At 49.2% G+C, this 4,401-nt stretch overlaps 1 pseudogene; it reads left to right on the plus strand.

The window, feature by feature from the left end:
- The window catches only part of LOC115873522, a 10,534-nt pseudogene extending 6,618 nt beyond the window's left edge, over nucleotides 1-3,916 (plus strand).
- Nucleotides 3,917-4,401: the final 485 nt, after the last annotated feature.

The following is a 4,401-nucleotide window of genomic DNA, read 5'->3' on the forward strand; positions in this document are numbered from 1 at the left end:
CCCCAGGGAGGAGGTCACATATAGTTCCTTGTAATTGGTTCCCTCTTTCCAACCCACTCTCCCTCTACCCTCCCAGTATCGCCACTGACACAGTGGTAGAATTCTAACACTCCCTTTGGGAAACCTGGGTTTAAGTCTCAGCCAGTACAATGACTCACCTGTCACTGGGGGCTTATATGCGGCTATGATACAGGAATAGGTTTCAGGGGAGCTTCCAAATGAAGATACATTAGAAAGAATAGCCTGTGGCCATCCTTATACTTATTCTTATATTTGAGCCCCTTGTTGAAGTCACTGTGCCAATGCGTCTCATTAAGGGACTCTTTTACGCTGCTCCTTGACTTTACCAAGCATGATGCTCTTCTCCAGGGACTAGTCTCTCTTGACAACATGTCCAAAGTATGTGAGATGAAGTCTCTTCATCCTTGCTTCTAAGGAGCACGCTGGCCATACTTCTTCTGAGGCAGATTAGTTTGTCCTTTTGTCAGTCCATGATACTTTCAATATTCTTCACCAGCAACATAATTCAAATGCATCCATAGTCTTCCTTGTTTCTAATAAGTAGCCAATTAAAAACCCTATGGGTCATAACAGTTTGATTTGCAACTGATAATGATGATTGTATTAGTCCGGGTGGACTAGAGAAACAAATTCAGAGACACTCATATGTGTGTAATATAGAACTTTATATCGAAGAGTATCGTATATTAAGAAAACATGCCAGCCCATTCCAGATCAAGTCCATAGTGTGATATTAGCCCATATGTCCAATACCAGTCTATAAGTTCCTCTTCAGACTCACGCAACACATGTAATAATGCCGAATGCAGAAAGATCACAGGCCAGTGGGTGAAAAGTCTTGTGGATCCAGTGGCGGTGAAAGCATCTCAGCACTGGTGTGGGTCTCCCTGTGGCTCCTCCTACTCCAGGGCTCTGCCTCCAGCAGCGTAGCTCCATGTGGCTTGTCAACAGGAATATCTCCCAGGGAGTGAGTGTGTGTCTGGCCTCCAGTGAGTTATTTACCTTTGTCATGCCTCCAAGTGAGGTCATCAAGCTGTGACCTGATTGACAGGCTAGACTCTACCCCTTCACTCTTAATAGTCTCAAGTTGACACCAGATTATGTAACTTCCACGGCGATGATGATGATGATGATGATGATGGTGGTGGTGGTGGTGGTGGTGGTGGTGCAGGACCAGGCAATGTTTGGTTCTGTTGTCCCTGGGGTCGCTTGCCATGAGTTGGGACTGACTCAGTGTCACCCAGCAACAGCAATTCAGGTTCATGGGCCTCACGGTTATTGGAAATTCATCTCAGATATTCCTGTGACCCCATAAGTATTTTAGACGAAAATGTGAAAAGGAGATATCAGAGGCTGCTGCCTGGTGCTGCTCATTAAATTTCTTAACAGCAACATCAGTGTTCCAAAGTGTTCTCTAATTCTAAGGCAAAAGTGTTCATTCATTTTTTAATTTGCATTTGGACAGGGCTTAGAGAACAAATTTGCACACCCGTTTAACTTGGGCTTTTGGAATTCAAATTTGGAATTCAAATGATCTGAACCCAATGCAATATTAATCTAACGCAACCACTCTGCGCTTTGTATGTTGTGGAGGCATTATGAGCAGGCGGGCAGGAGGCAATGTTGGCAGAGAGAGTGCCCGGTCAGGCATCGGAATCCGTGAGTTCTAGTTCAGGCTCTCCCTACAACCGGAAGTGGGACCATGCATCGCCTGGACCTGCTCAGTGTTCCAGTTTCTAAAATGGGTGGGTAGGCTTGCAGTTCCCCAAGGCCCCTTGGTCTCAGATACCCTATGACTACTCGTCACTGCTGGTCATTTTGATATAGCACAGTGAGCAATGTCATTGGACCCAAAAACACAGCAAGCACGAATTGTGAGTGACAGGAGCTGCCTGTGTCAACAAAGGCTCTCCTTTTTACGCTTTCGTCGTCAGTCATTTGGCAACTTTGACTTTTACTGTGACCCTTCTGCTCTGTCAGCTACACAGGATTAGACGGGCAGATATGCCAGTGAGGTCCTTTGCTTAGCAGTTAGGAAGAACTGCTACCTGCTAACATAGGGTGTCTTGCCTTGGGTCACAGGGGTTACCTCAGTGAAAGTCCCAACCCAACCCACCGCCATCAAGTCGCTTCTGACTCATAGCAGCTTGCCAGGGTTTCCAAGGCTGCAGGTCTTTATGAAAGCAGAGAGCATCACTCATCTTGCCCCTGAGGAGCAGCTGGTAGGTTTGAACCACTGAATGTACAGTTAGTAGATGTGTTAGGCAGGGTTCTCTAGAGAAACAAAACCAGGACATGTATTACTATCTATATGTAAAAGGATAGGTTTATACAGCGAGAAGGGATATAATGGCTAATTAGTTCACAGGGTAGTATAGAGGGCTTAGGTCAACTCATGTTTGTGGAACAGTTAATATACTGAAGGTCCTTCAACTCACATGGGCTGCTGGTCCAAGGTCAAGGAAGCATACAGTGGAGTCTTCTCTCAAGCAAGACACAGGTAGAGTTGGCCTGCAGGCGGCAGAGAGCAGGGAGGGGCAGCAACAGTCAGTAGCTAGGTATGTAGTGCAGCAGGCTCCAATGGGGCCCGGAGCTCCAGCAATGTACCAAGTCAACACTATCCACCAGCAGCGTGGCAAAGCAGGTCTTGAGGGAGAGACACAATCCATGGGTTGGCTTGGCTCACAGGTAGTGCAACATACGGTTAAGGCAAAGAACTAGGGATAAAGAGAAAAGGGGGCTGACCTTGGAAATCCATTTATCTTGTCGCCCTCCAATCAAGTTGTCTTTCCCACGGTGGTCAGCTGCTCAGATTACATCATCACCAAGAAACAGGAGTTGGTGTGGTTCAGCAATGACTACCTAGGAATGAGCCGCCAACCAAGTGCCTGTGTGTGGGGTCATCGTGGACACTTTGAACCAGCACGGCACTGGGGCAGGTGGCACTGGCACTATTTCTGGAACTCATGAATTCCACAGGGACCTGGAGTGGGAGCTGGCTGACCTCCACGGGAAGGATGTAGTGCTCTTGTTCATCTTCTGCTTCTCAGCCAACCACTCTCTCCTCTTTACCTGGGCAAAGAGGATGGCAGGCTGTGAAATTTACTCTCCGATGCTGGCAACCACACACGCCTCCATGATCCAGGGGATCCCCAACAGCCGAGTGCCAAAGGACATCTCCCCCCACAGTGATGTTGACCACCCCCAAGAGCTGCTGCAATGATCAGACCTCTTGGTCCTCAACATTGTTGTATTTGAAACTGTCCACTCAATGGATGGTGTGGTGCGGCTGCTGGAAGAGCTGTGTGATGACCCCCATGAGTTGGGAACAGCCACCTTTCTGGATGAGGTCCATGTGGTGATGGTGGGTGGGGGTGGGGATCGGCAATTGGACGGAGTTTCTGGAACCCTTGGCAAAGTCTTTGGCTGTGTGGGCAGGCACATCACTAGCACAAGGGCTTGGGCGCTCATATGCTGCTGGCTTCATCTTCACCACCTCCATACCCTGGAGTCTGTGCAGATCCTACAGCACAGAGGAATGGGCGTTCTAACACCAGCACCAGCACAATGTCAAGTTCATGCGACGGATGCTCTTGGACACTGGCCTTCTGGTGTCCTACTGCCCATTGCATCAGGCTGCTGCAAACACCCAGGTCTGTGAGGAGCTGATGAGACCACAGCACGTCTATGTCCAAGCCATCGGTTAGCCCGCTGTGGCCCATGGAGAGGAGCTGCTGTGCGGAGCCCCCACCCCTCACACATGCCACAGATGATGGGTGACTTCCTCAAGCGTCTGCCGGCTACGTGGGTGAGAGTGGGGCTGGAGCTGAAGCTACAGTCCTCTGGGGGATGGGGGGGGGCAGCTTCTGGAGGAGGTCGCTGCCCTTGGAGGTGACCTCAACAACCACCCCTTCCCCACGTCATAATCATGTCATCTCCAGAGTCATGTTTACAATTGGATTAAATGATATTAAACCAATCTATAGGAAGAGACAGTTCTAAAACTAAATTCTTCCATGGTGGAGCCTTCTGCAGCTGGTGGCCAAATCGGAAGAGAACCGGTCCTTCTCCCTTGAATTTGTTTTGTGTTGTATGGAAATGCAAAAATAAATAAATAGAAATGGCTGGATGTCATCCCCACAGCTCCTGATCCAGTAGGTTTGGGGGGTGGGGTGGTGTTGGAGGTATTGTTGGTGGTGGTGGCAGTGGCAGAGAAGGAGGAGGAGGAGATGGTGGTGGTGCTGGTGGAAGCAGTGGTGATGGGATTACAGTGGTAGTGGAGGAGGTGGGGCCAAGAGGAAGAGATAGTGTTGGTACTGTTGGTGGTGGAGGAGGTGGTGGTGGAGGAGGAGGAGGAGGAAATGGTGATGGTGGTGTGAT

Source organism: Echinops telfairi, unplaced genomic scaffold (genome assembly GCF_000313985.2).
Source record: "Echinops telfairi isolate 266 unplaced genomic scaffold, ASM31398v2 ScPeMD7_5;HRSCAF=22, whole genome shotgun sequence".
NCBI lineage: Eukaryota > Metazoa > Chordata > Mammalia > Afrosoricida > Tenrecidae > Echinops > Echinops telfairi.